Raw genomic sequence first — 13,270 nt, 5'->3', positions numbered from 1 at the left:
TTGCTGAGTAAAAGATAAGCAAGAACAAATCCTTTTTTTATATCAAATTGTGATGTACTGTCCAGAAGGTACATTTGATGTGGAATCCAAGTTTGCCAAAAGCCCAAATACAAAGTCGTTGCTTCTTCACTGTGTTCAAAAGTACAAAAGTTTCAAGAGCAGCTCTCTTCCCTGTTATCTCTTTATTTATCCTGTTTGTGATCAGGCAAGAAAGATGTGGTGGGGTTTTTTGGGTGTGGTTGTTTTCTGGTAGTACTGCGTTCAGATGCGTTTTACTCAGTGTGTCTCACAGAAGGTAATTAACATTGGGATTAGTCACTACCCAATACTGTAAGTCCCATTTCAGTCCTGTTGGAGTCATTCCTGCGTATAGGCCTGCCCATCGACAATGACTTCTCACAGTTGCCTAAACGTTTTAGGTATAGTTAATTTTCTGTTCTATGAATTTCTAGTATGTTACTTTTCGCACTTTCATGCAAAGCGTAGATTTGGTGACTTCTTGCTCTCCATCTACTAAAACTTGTACCAGAAAGCTGCCTCAAAAATGATTCTTTTATCCATTGCTTCTTCCCAAAGGAAGCAGCAGCAGTTTTGGGGCAGTGTCCTCTCTAGCAGCCGACCACCTCCTGTGCCACGAGCTGGGTGAGGTGGGAGGCAGGAGGGGCTGGAGGTCAGTGCTGGAGAGCTGGGGCTGGGAGGAGGTCAGAGCACCTGGAGGCCAGCTCCGGCCCGCACAGCTGCCCCAGTCAGGTTTCTATGGTGAGCAGAAAGCAGGCAGGAGTGGCAGTCTCTTACTTTTCCAGAAATATGACTTCTGATGGTCCAAAACACCACCTTCTGCTGCCACTTCCATGGCCTCTTCTAACACCTACAGGTCACCTGGGGTGCAGCGTGGAAGACCAAAGTCCATTGGCATGCCGGAGGGTGATAGGATAGGCCCTGTCCTTGTGCAGAGAGGTGCAACGGAGAGCACTTGAAATAAGTGTGGAGCTGAGGTTCAAGGGCTTTTATGCTGTTGTTTTAAAGTTGGAAGTAGTTACACTAAATGCCTTTCATGAAGAAACGAATTTTTTGGATATTTTACAAAAAAAAACTTATTTTTTAGTAGAGGAAAATTTCAGCTATGATAAACTAGCTAGTACAAGGCTTGCAAATCTACTTTAGGTACTTTTTCCACAATGCTCAGTAATAATATTTATCCCAGATAAATTCTTCTTATTTTTTAAAACATTTCTTCTTTATTTGAACATGATTTTTATTTTCCTCCAGTGTGCAAACATGTTTATCACAGCTGCATGTTTAAAATCCAAATGTTCTGTTCGTTTCACTGTGTACTAGTAGTATACAACGTTTTGGTACCTGACTAGTGCCAAATCTATTCAAAACATTTTGTTTCCATGCATAAAACACTGTACTTAAAATTCTCATCATTTCAACTATAGCTGAAGCTCTTCTGTGTGTTTCCCATTTCACAATCCTGTAGTGATTCATATAATTATCTTAATAGCTTAATGCTATTCTATTTAACTAGTGGTATTAATGTAATAATTGTCATATTATAATCTAAAAATATTGAATTAGACCTTCTAAAATATGCTTTATCACTAAGGATAGGTTAGAAGCACTGTAAGATTCTGGTTTTAAAATAAAATTGTTACATTCGTCTAGATAGACTGATTAATTAAATTCTACAAGACACAATGAGAGAACTGTTTAAAATACATTAGGCAAATGATGAGGGGCAACTTGTTCACCCCACTAGGTGCGTAGTTTGATTTGGATTCAATTTTAAATGCTTGATTTAGCTTCCTGCACCAAAAGCTACCTATTGTTAAGATGCCTAAATAAAATGTAGGAAATCTGCCTCGTTAGCTATTTATGTTTGTGAGACTAGTGTTGCTGTTAACCAGAAAGGTTTCCCTTGACTAGTGTTCTGGGAAATAACACATTTTTCCCCCCTTTTTTTGGACAGACTTCTCGTATCCAAGAAAATAATCTTTTATCATGCTTAGCATCTGCTCTGCATCTAGTGAAGTATAACTAATACCATACTTCCATAAAATATCAAGCATTGCATATGAGAAATATGCTTAACGCTAGTGCTAATCTATCATTATTTTATACTTCTGCTTCCATTTTATTCCCTGATAATAAATCGCGTGTTGTATAGGGTTATTCTTTCCTTGAGTATATCATTGGTGTTGCAGCTTACTAATTACTTAACTAAAAATATTTTTTTTAATCTTGTTTTAGGCTTGAGATTGCTGACTGAAAAATTGCTTTGTTTTAAAATCCAGTTTGCTGGGAGAAGGATTGGCAGGGAGGAGGCTCATTTTTTGGTGCAGTTTTTACCTCAAAATACTGAAGCAGGAATACATCTGTGCAAGCTGAAACATGGGCCAGGAATTGGCCAACAATACAGAAAAGGTTTATGTAGATTATGCTTGTTCAGATAGATTTAGTTTGTGTTTGCTGATCGGGTTGCTCGAAGCGTGCAGTCCAGTGCATCCTCACATGTACGTCCAGCTTTCTCACCCTGGCAGTACTACGTGGGGATGTCCAGATGAGTCTGGAAACAAGTGTTTCTCGTTCTGTGACGTTACGTAGATGACTATCAGTAAAAATGGCGCTTTTGAATTTGGCTAAGACGACAAAGGATTAGTTTGCAGTGTAAGTAAACCTTTTCATTGCTGTCTAACGCCAGATGCATTCAGAGGGAATGCTGAATTGAGCAGTAAAGCTTTTCAGCATTTTCACATGGGCAGGAGAGGCGTAGTCAGACCCAGACAGTGCTGCAGAGAACAGCACAGTGCAGAACAGCGTGTTTTCAGTAGCAGGGTTGTGAGGTTTTTTTTGCGGTTCATTAACGAAAAATGTGTGTGAAGCCATTACAGCCTTGATGCAGGAACTAGCCGTAATAGAAGAGTTTGTACTCAACCGAAAATAGTTCTCTAGAAGTTGAAACCCTACAGTTTTATATCAGTGTAGATAGTTCGGGTCTGAATCACTGAAGAACAGGATAGCCTTTCATTCAGTAACCTGGCATGCAGCATACTTTCCTGAAAACACAGTAAGATGAGAGAAATTCTGTAGCAAAAGCATTGAACTTCGCAAAGACCGGTGTCTGTCACTGCACTGCCAAACAATTTTGTTGACCCATTGCTTTTTGCACTTAATGGAAACTTAACAGCTAGAGTTCTGTGGAAAGGATTCTCAGCACTTGGCTGTATGCTGTATGAAGTACCTCCCTTTTTTTGTTTTGAACTTGTTGTCCAACAATGAACAGTCATTTCCTGTCCACCTTCATAATGAGTGTGTATCATAACCCTCCTATGTCATCACTTTTCTAGTTTGACAAGTCTGCATCTGTTGAATTGTCACTCTTGTAGAGACTGTCCCTCTCTTTGCCATGTGTTTTTGCATCTTACCCAGCTCCTTTAAACCATTTTTGAAAGGGAAGCAGTGGTGTCTTGCTTTGTTCCTTGCCTAACATTCGTCCACTGCAGATCATTGAGATTAATTTCTGTTACAAGACCAGTACCTCATTATTCTGTAATAATAATTCAGAGGCCGTCATTTTGTATATAGGGATTGTTTTTTCTTCTATATTCTTTCACTTTACATTTCTCTACATTGAATCTCATTTACTACTTTATTACTCCGTTCAGCAACATTAGGTCTTTCTGCAATCTGCTGATTTTCATCTTTAGTTCTCTGAGTAATTAAATACCAAAGATCTTGTTTGCTGGCTAACCACCTTCTCTGAATATGTTGAATAGGTCTGGCCTTAATACAGACGCTTGCTGCATGCCACTGGTGAAATTCTTGCCTAGAAAGCTGTTTTCACCATCTTCTTTGCCTTGTAGGTAGTTACCTAGCCTTCAGGGGGAGGGGTTGAATGCTCCTTCCTATTCCATGACAACTACCTTTCCTCTAGGAAACACAAATACGTGGTTTCATTTAGCTTATAAATTTAAATAGACAGCGTTAGTTGGATTTCTTTTATCCACACTTTCATTTATGCCTTCCAGTCTGTTTGTGACTCATAACTCTAACAAACTACATTGACTTTTCCCCAGTATATCAAACTTATCTGTACGGATACTAATTTAGTTCATTATAGTTTCTACTTCTCTGACCTGAACGCATTTCAGACTTGCTGCTGTTGGCTTATTTGTGCCCTGCCAAATGTTGATGTTACGTTCTGATCTTCAGGTACAAGGTGGTTTTCAACAAGAGGCTTTGCTTGTGGGTTAATAACTCAAAAACTGCGTCCGTGGGTTCTGGAGAGCTCCTGGGTGACTACAGACGGCGTGGCTCTGCCAACCTGCTTTGCAGCCAGCTTGCCCGTCCTTCAGCTGGAGCTGAGATCTCAGTCCTTTGTTTTATAACACAAAACAAAATATTCTTTTTTAAAAAAAAATGTAATAAATACTAGGGAGCAGTTTATTGCCACTTAATGGGTAGACACAGTTGGAGAAAAATGCTTTTTTTTTTTTTTCTCCAGCTTGCTGAAGAAGAAAACACACAAGTTTTTGATGTTAAAAAGACTAAAAGAATATAACTAATTTTTCTCTCATTTTCATAACAAAATAAATGTCATGCTGATAGAGGCAAAGTGTTCCACTTGGCCTGAGCTGAAATCTCTTTTAGGAGACTCAAGTAAAAATAGAGGAAATAAAGGACTGCCTTTGCAAAATGATTTCTGTTCCTTTACCTACTAGTTTGGAGATCAGAACAGTTACGTGCGGTGTGGGACATCCCATTTACCCTATTCTTCCCTAATCTGGAGGGATTTAAATCAAGAGCATCTTAAGCAGGCCACCTAGTGTCAGTGGGAGTTTGCAATCACTTGCACGGACTGTGTTCTCCTCTGGAGAAAGAAATGCTGATGGGAACTGGATTCATCTCACCTCCCAGGGAGTGCCCTAACCACCATGCTTGAGAGCCTTTGCCTATTTCACTGATTGCATGTTTCATGTGGAAAAGAAATGGCAAGAAATGAGGGAGGCTCTGAATTACCTGCTGTGTGGGGGACCGAGTCCCCCTGGTGCTGGAAGGCACAGGTTCAGGACCACATTGATTCCTTCTGTCCTATCCAAGTTTTTATTTTGAATAAAACTACCAAATAGCTGTTGAACAGAGTAAGGAAGAGCCATTCCCTAGCTTTGAAGAGCCATTCCCTAGCTTACCCTAGCGAGTAAGATACTCGCTTGGGACCCAGTGTATGGTTCAGGAAATGTGTTCATAAAAAGTGAAATAATGTCAGCAGGAGGACGGGAGAGCAAACCCACTGAGCAATAGTTTGTCCTCGCAGTCAGAGCACTCTTCTGCAGAGCGAAATATTTGGGTTCAAATTCACTCTGGCACAAAGGGGAGTGCTTTAATTGGCAAAGCAGTCCTCTAACTGGGGTTTAGAGCCATTTAAATGGCCTTCTAATTAAAAAATAAATAAATAGTTGGAAATACTTTAATCAGTCAGAATTCTAAACACAAAGCACTCTCTGAACCAACCCCAAATTGCTGGTCTTTATGAGAAAAAAAAGCCACTCAGAGAATTGTAAATTGATGTTTGAGAGGGGAAAAAAATCCATAGTTTATTAACACCTGCACGTATTGGATCAGTGATAACTCCTGATGCGTCCTGCATGTAAAATGATGTTGAGGACAGTGAGGATGCTCAGACAGCAGTTACCAGGGTTTGGTTGGCTGACAAAGGCTCAGCGTTCCCCCGCGGTGCGGTCTGTGCCACTGCTGAGCCCCGGTCTGCCGGCTGCGGAGACCTATGGCTATATGTGCACTGGGGTAAATGTTCACTAGTGCACAACATGATCATACCCCTGTTGCCCTGTAACATTTGTCCTGTCCAAGGGCAGGTCTTTTTTCTTGCAAAGGAAAAGGGGGAAGAAAAAATAAATATAAAAAAATAAATAAAAGTGTTTTCCCCCAAGAGCAGAGGAAGAACATACCCAAGAACATAGCACGCAACTCGAGGGCTGCTGTTCACATTTCCTCGCATGGAGTCCTGAAAGTCATGAGAACTTCACCTATGTCTGTTTGTCAGACTTGGGAAGATCTGCAGTGCTTTGGGTTTTCTGCTGCTGCTCTGTAAGCCTTACCTGGCGTGTTGGGAATCAGTCAGGTCAAAACTAGCCCGACTTTGCAATTGGAAAAGGACTAGACAGAAAGGTCAATAGAAATGCTGAAGCAAGGAACAGAGCTTTTTGCTCTGTTTTGTGTTGTTTTTTTTTTTTAGGGATCTAGGAAGAGAAGCCACTCAGGATGTTTTTGTATCCAGTCCATGTTGCGTTCACAGCTTCACTTGTACCCAACATTACTTTCACAAACTCGAGAAAGAACTGCATAGCTAGGCTGCAGTGTCCCACAGACATCACTAATTTTGGTATCTCCCAGTTACAGAGATCTTGGAAAGAGAAATTCCCAAAAGCTTTTATCTTGCAATTAGCATGGGCCAAGTGAAGTGCCTATGCGCACTCTCAGGTTGTTCCTCCAGGCCACGGCATGCCAGCTTTATCCACGTGCTCTCCTGCCTCCCGTTGTCGCTCTGCCTGAGCCCTCACGGCACACCACTGCGAGCAGGCGTGGGGGAACTGAACTGACCCGGAGCCTGCGCTCTAGCTTAAGGATGCCCGGTCATCTTCATCCTGTGAGTGGCTCTTTTGCTCTTCCTATGATGAAAAGTCAGAAGGTGAAAGCGGATTTTGGAGGCGTGGGCAGGAGAAGGTGAAATCCTTTCCTTCCATGCGTTTCTGAGGTCAGTGTCAGTGAAACCTGGCGAGGTTGGCTCCGGTCTCTGCTGCTTTGCTCACCCGCAGCGAGGGATTCAAGTTACTCGGTAGTGCGTGTGCTAGGTCAGTTTTATTTCCAGTTGCTTATCATGTGATGCAGTTATATGAAGAAATTATGAAGTTGTTGCCAGCATTTGCACCAGAAGCAAAGTTGAAGCAGACAACGTATTTGTTGTTGTTGTTGTGTTTTGTTTTTAATGCACAGACATGGATCTATGTGGCAATTGTAGCTAGATGGTATCAATGAGATAAAACAAGGTTCAAAAAGTAGCGTAAATTATAATGGTTTCATAAGAGCTATACAAACGACTTTGTTCTGCTGAACACAGGTCAGCTTGCTGAATGCAAGACTTCATTTTTAGCCATTAATTACTCACTGAGTAATGTATGCCTCCTTATTTTTTACTTCTGCTCAGTTCCTGGGTTTTTGTTCTATAGTTCTGATTTAAAAAATACAGATTTTCAGGTTTTAAACTGAATCTTAGTTCAATGTCAGTTTAGCAGAATTGCCTCGTGTCTTGTTTTTGTTTAAGTTTCATATTTAGTGTAGGTTTAGATTGATTTTATTTTAAATAAAAAATACATAAAGCACAAAAATGAAAACAATACAATGTTCTTTAATGCTGAAGAGGAGTAGAATCTATTTGAAAGTTTTGTTTAATGCCACAAGAATATGGTTACAGCAGCTAACTCTGCAGTCAGTTGCACAATTATCAATTGAAAAGCAAGTAAAACAGGTGATGCTTTTACCTGTTTATTACCTAACAAAGCTGTCATCTCTGCTGCTTCATCATATCACACCTTTACTTTGCAAAATTCCTCTCTTAGCTTTGGCAAATGCAAACTTTACTGCACCCCAGCTGACCCAAACATCATTTTGAGGAGTCCACCGCTGCTTTTGTTGTTTTTGTAATTTATGAGAAAATATTTTTGCAAATGTGTTACAGCCTCCTTTTAGATTCAATTAAACGTAATCACCTGAAACTTTTTTGTGTGTCTGTGCTCAGCTAGCTGAACGTCTGCCCGGGGCATTTTATGCCCGTAAAGGGAATTAATGCAGAAAGCTTTGTCGAACTCAGTTTTGTAAAGCAGACTTTTGGAGTTACAGGAGATGCAAAATAGTATTGCCTTTTTCTTTCATTTTTTGTGAATTTTAGAGCAGTAGCTTTGCATTCTTATGTGGCTGCACAGCATTTCCTTAAAAAAAGCTTAAACTTAAACTTATTATAAACTGTTCTACTGCAAGTCATTTCAGTGGGCAGTCCGGACGGCCAAAAGCTGAGTGTCTCCTTCGTGTGTCTCGCATCTCCTGCGGCCGTGGGTGCAGCCCCAGCGCGGTGCCCGTGCAGGCAGTGGTACGGCTGTGCGTGTCGCTGCGGCAGCGGGCGCGCGAAGGAAGCGCAGGAGTTGTGACACAGGAAGGGCTCGGAGCCTTGCTTCACTCGCAGAGGAAGCTGCTCGCTCCCCACTGTTTGTGTTGCAGACCATGCTAGGCTGTTCAAGGCAGCATTTCACCCTGCCTGGCCCTCCTCTTTTTTTTTCCTTTTAATTTTTTCTCTTTAAGCTAGGGTTCTTCTTCATAGTGCATTTCACACAAGATGTTTACATTGGATGAGGCAGCAGCAGTATTGACCTACGCTGGTTTTACTGGTTAAGCTTTGCCATTCTCCTTTTTATCCTAAACTTCGCTTTAAAGCTTGATTTCAGCCGCAGTTGGTCTTTAAAACGTTCCAGTTACCTGTTAGTTGGGGGCAGGTCTGCTTTTCCTTAAATATGTCCATCACCCGTACAGACGCCCCCAGGATGGAGGGGGACCGCGGATACAGCACGGCCACCTCACGTTTCGGAAATCCCTGCAGCTGGCTCCTCTGAGGCACCCTGCAGGTGTACTGGTTTGGTCTGGGAGAAACGGGGTGGGGGTTCAGAGTGTGCAACATTTCTGCCAAGAATTTCCATGCAAGTTTTTTAAAATTTGATCAAATTGAGCGGCCACAATGCTGGGCCAACATCTCTCCTTTTGTGCTGAGGGCTAAAGTGTGGTTCGTGTGGTGCTGGGTGTCATGTTAGCACACCCTCAGCAACTGCACTGCGTGTGCAAATCTGCTTCAGGTCACCTAGAGAGGGAATAATAATTCTGGAAGTTTTGAAACACTGCGTATTTTGGTGGTTTAAAAAATAAAGTGTACCTATTTACAAAAAATAACCTGTGCTTTTTGTTAAGAGCAAAAGTTAAATTTGATCATACAGAAATGCACATAGGAAGTGTTGCTGGGTGAATTTCTAGTAATCAATAACATGTTTAATTTTATGACACATTAGGTATTTAATTTGGAACTGTGCTTTGGCTTAAAATACCTTTTTCTGTTGATTTCTCTGTAAAAGTAAGATTTTTATCACCTGGCTTTCCCCATCCTATCACGCAGCATGGATGTGGAGATGTAGGCAGTTGCTCAGAGTTCATTTTTTAAAGATTATTTTGTAACGCATCATCGCAGCAGTACTTTCTTATAAGTATGGAGCAAATCTCGAGCACTGATCCACCAACAGCTTTACGTGGAATCAAAAGATGCCTTGCAAATAAATCATTATTTCCTTTAATCAAGCTTCAAAATTGTTTGACTTCGGCTGCTCAAACGCAGATTCTATTCATGTGTTAGGGAAACTTTTGAAGGCATGTGCAGAATTGTAATTTTCCTCATTTTTTTGGAAATTCATGTAGTAACTTCCAGCAATGTCTGCAGCTGGCTGCCTAATAAAAATAACTCGCATTCCTAGAAGCATTAGGTTGTACTGAGGGCAAAAATGACTAAACAGTTTCTAAAGTGCAACCCACGTTGTTACATTAAAATGTTTTGTCTTAGTGTTAATCTAAACTAAAAGCTTAACTGCAGTGATATCTAGTAGTGTTTTTATTAATGTGGATTATCCATCTACAGAAAAGTTCTCCTGGTATTGTATCAGTTTGCTTTTGTATCTTTGGATGTACTCCATCTATTATTGTGAAGCTATTGAAAGGCTTCCTGATTTCTGTTGCTTTAGTGATTTGTCTTTCCTTAATGCATGGAATACTCATACGCGGTTGCCAGAAATACAATAACCAATATTCTTGTGGTGCAAACGGACAGCGGCGTTTTTATGCCTAAGAGTGTTACACCGTCTTTCATACCAGTTTTTCTTTTAACAGGCAACCTCTGTTTTATTTATTGCATGCTGACTTCCTGATGTTAATGGAGTGAAACTTTGTTATAATGTAGAACTTTGTTTTAATGTAGTGAAAATTTCTGAGCATTGTTGAACTAAAAATATGGCTTTTAGTTAACTCAGAGATAAGGTGGTGCAGCAATATATTTCTAGTTTAAAAACTTGAGGGCAAATTAAAAATGCAGAATGTGTCGTCATTGTTTGACGTTCAGGTACTAGAGAGTTTTCAGTGTCAGGGCTAGATTTTTTTGTAATGAAATCAATGAGCTTCTCAAGCAAGGTATGAATATTATGGTAGTGTTAGGTCGCAATTCTAGCAAGGTGCCCTGAGTATAGAAGTGCTGAGCAAATAAATCTCTGTTGCATGACTTCTGCCACAGGCTTTTCTTAGGTACGCCAGGTCGCCGATGAAGCAGGTCTGCCACATAAAGTAATCTCCACGGCTCTCATTTTGGTCTCGCAAGTGAAGAAGGCAGGTTCTTGGTGGTGTTTATAGATAGTGGATAAAGAGCTTCTCTCCTTTGGTATCCAGTTCTTTACAGACCTGTTTGGTTTCTCAAAATATTAGGGTGAGGAGTTGCCCGTCCTTGCCGTGTGTGCCACGTCCTCCTTACCGCGTGCAGCACTGAGTGAAGGCCGCGCGGTTAGTTGCAGCCAGGAGCTGCATGGCACGACGTATGGGGTGGCCGAGACCAGGCTGTTAGCTGTTGTTTTTCCAAAATAACATTCTTATAAACAGGGCAGTGCTCAGTGACGCTTTGCAGGAATAAACTGTTCAGCCCTGATAACTTTTCATAGATTGGAAGAAGAAAATACCAGTTTGAGGATCAGCTGTGAGAGGAACCTGCTTCAGCAGGTTCTGTCAGCTTTAAAACCTCATCATCTCTCTGGGATGCTTTCTCTGTTGGTGTCATCGGTGTCCCTTTTACAGCTCCGCTGGCTGTCACTGGCCAGGTTGCTGCTTGCTGGGCACCTGATGGGGCTGTGAATTGCCCCGGTGGCACGCTGCTGCCAACAGGCTGTACCTGCTCCTCTCATCCCACCCATCCTGCCCGGCTCGCATCATCATCTTCCTCACCCACTTCTGTGGCTCTTCTCACCCCTTAGTGAGGCTATAAATAATACGAGAAAGCTATGTGCTTTGATTTGGGTATGTTTGGGCTGTTGTTTTTTTGTGGTTTCACACTTTTCCCCCCCTTTGTTTTGGTAGCTTTCAGATGGCTGAGCAAGCTAAGCTTGCGTGTCGGGGCAGCAGGTGAATACCAGGGGCAGCGCAAAGAAAAAGGTGTGAGGGTACATGGTTCAGGGGGAACAGCAGCAGCAATTAATTATTAAATCGGCTCAGTCTGTCTTATCTAAACTACAATCTTAAAAGCATATCTTTTGGAAAGGGCATCTGACCTTGAAGATGAAAGATCTGCTGTTTGAATTAACCTAAAAGTGATATTTTTCTGGGCTATGCCTGTTCAGATTTGACTGTTTTTCTTGGTAGTTGGTATCCACAGACTGATGATATATCTAAGATTTAGTGGCAGTGTGTTATTTTTTTCCCCCAAAAAGGCATGCTCATCTCTAACAGGAATTCAGAACCCTAAAAGGGGATGTGGTAGGAAGAAAGTTCTAATGTATGGAGTGAGCCTGCTCATATTATCAAAAACACGGAAACTCTGTCAGGGACAACTTCATAACTAAAATTCCATATGTAGTGTAGAAAATGAGAATTAAATGAAAACAAAAAGTGGTGGGGCCTGCTGGACTGCGTATCCAGAACATTGGCTTCCTCAGCACTGTATTCAGCAGGGAAGAGGTAGCAGATTGAGCACAAGTTTCTGCAAAAACTTCATGAATTTACTTCAGGATGGCTTTTATTGTACGTTATCTGAGCACGTGTATTTAGTGAGAATGCACTAATGCTACGTTTTTTTCAGCCTGGAGATCAGAACAAAAGAAGTAAGAAACTTGGTATGTTTGAAACATTTTCACTCTTTTAATCTTAGAATTATAATCTTAGAATTAGAATTTGAGGGGGGGAGAGAATCTGTAAGTCTGAGGGTGGTACATGTGGGCTCAGAACAAATAATGGAGAAAATTAATGTGTAATTCAGGAATAAGCAAATGTAGGAATAAAACCTATATTCCTCCGATGTGTGCAGGTGACCTTTAAGACATATTTTCTGAGCGTACTTTTTGTGTACAAAAGGTACAAGTACATCTGTACATTTAGTTAAATACTCTCTGGACTATTTTCCAAAAGTATATATTGAAGCTCATGTCCACAAGCAAGTAAATACTGGTTTGACAGTTTCAATCAACTTCTGTGCAACTTAAAGTATATTTTTGCAATACCGTCAAAATGTGTATACCCACACAACATGAAAATAATTGTGTGAATATCATTTAAATTTAAGTCACTAATTCTAATGCACTACTAGGAGACGGACTGAAGCAAAACCTTTATTATTAGTTTTAATTATGTCAGTAGAAGATATCAGTATTACTTGGAATTGTGGAATCTGAAGCTAAGGCTAAGAAATACAAATTTGGGGCACTCATGAAGATTTTTATAGCATTGCACACATCAAGCACCAAATATGACCTTGTTTGCTCTAAGTAGGTAACATTTGAGACCTTTGCCATCTAACCCCTTAAGGAAGCAATGTGCATGTGAGGACTAAAGCAATCAGCTTAAAACTCTGCAATGTACAGCAGGATCGCTGCTATAAGAAAAATAGCATTTTTGTGAATTTTTACTTGTGCATTAACTCTTCGTGCATTATTTAACATGAATCCTTTGCATCTAAATATTCTCTAAAAATAGTCAGAAGCTTTTGGAGTTCCAGAGCAGTGGAAAATGTTGTACAAGAGAAGTAATGACGGGTCTGTTGTCTTCCTGAGCTTGCTCTAAGAATTGCAGATCTGGGTGTAGGAGGAGGAATGTTTATTCCTCTTTGGGTTACCTTCATCTGTTTCCCTAGACGTATGTAAGCCCGATGCTGCACCCAGAGTGGTACTGCTGAGCTTGATGGCACTGGGGAGGTGCCCAATTGTTCAGATCATCTTTTATAAGTAATTGAGAACAAGGTCTGGTTTTTATATGATTGTATACTGTTAGCTGTAGCTACATTCTGGGAAAACAGACACCTCTTGGAATTTCAGCTTGCTTAGACAATTTGGGTTAGAAGTTTTACACCAAGAAAACTGAGTTCAACTCAAAAAAAAAAAAAAAAAAAAACAGTAGTTTTTAATTTTGTTGTTATAAT

The 13,270-nt window shown here is 40.7% G+C and overlaps 1 protein-coding gene across 7 annotated transcripts in view; it reads left to right on the top strand.

Annotated features, from left to right (window-relative positions):
- ATXN7L1 (ataxin 7 like 1) overlaps nt 1-13,270 on the top strand; it is a 115,116-nt gene that overhangs the window by 48,389 nt on the left and 53,457 nt on the right. The window contains exon 1 of one of the 7 annotated variants that reach the window (XM_035331791.1): nt 6,631-6,775. The exons of the other annotated variants lie outside the window; for them this stretch is intronic. The gene's annotated coding sequence lies outside the window, so the exon portion shown is untranslated. Of the gene's footprint in view, nt 1-6,630; nt 6,776-13,270 lie in introns of those variants that run through there. 7 annotated transcript variants of the gene reach the window in all.

This window comes from Oxyura jamaicensis, chromosome 1 (assembly GCF_011077185.1).
Source record: "Oxyura jamaicensis isolate SHBP4307 breed ruddy duck chromosome 1, BPBGC_Ojam_1.0, whole genome shotgun sequence".
NCBI classification, from domain to species: Eukaryota; Metazoa; Chordata; class Aves; order Anseriformes; family Anatidae; genus Oxyura; species Oxyura jamaicensis.
This window is presented reverse-complemented; position numbering and strand designations above follow the sequence as displayed.